Genomic DNA, 703 nt, shown 5'->3' on the forward strand with positions numbered 1-703 from the left:
CCTATACTATAGATGTAGTAGCTCAAAATACTAGCGGAGAGGGATGGAGTCTTAACATCACATCAAAGATCAAACCCTCTGTATACAGGGTTGATAGAGACAGGCAACTTAGACATTGGCTACCTAAAATGGGGGAGAGGAGGCTATAAAGGCATGAAGTGGTTGGCTTACAAGTTTTTAAGAGGGAGTTTAGTTTCAGAGTGTGCGGGGCAAGGTAGAATCCTTGCTGAATAGTTTTCATCTTGTGTAGATGTTGTTGTTGTTGTCAGGTGCCATCGAGTTGGAACTGACTCATAGCGACCCCATGCACAGCAGAACAAAACAATGTCAGATCCTGGGCCAACCTCACTACCGCCGCCACACTTGATGCCATCAATGATGTCACCTGGCTGATCCATCTCGCTGGAGGTCTTCCTCTTTTTCTCTGACCCTCCACTTTACCCAGCATGACATCCTTCTCCAGCGACTATTCTTTCCGGACAATGTGTCCAAAGTAGGAGAGACGAAGCCTAGCCATCTTGGCCTCCAAGGAGCATTTTGGTTGCACTTCTTCCAAAACAGATCTATTGGTTCTTTTGGCAGTCCACGGCACTTTCAGTATTCTCCTCCAACACCACAGCTCAAAGGCATCAATTCTTCTACGATCTTCCTTATTCACTGTCCAGCTTTCACATCCATATGAGGTTATTGAAAATACCATGGC

The sequence above is a fragment of the Chrysochloris asiatica genome, unplaced genomic scaffold (assembly GCF_000296735.1).
Source record: "Chrysochloris asiatica unplaced genomic scaffold, ChrAsi1.0 scaffold00231, whole genome shotgun sequence".
Classification (NCBI taxonomy): Eukaryota; Metazoa; Chordata; class Mammalia; order Afrosoricida; family Chrysochloridae; genus Chrysochloris; species Chrysochloris asiatica.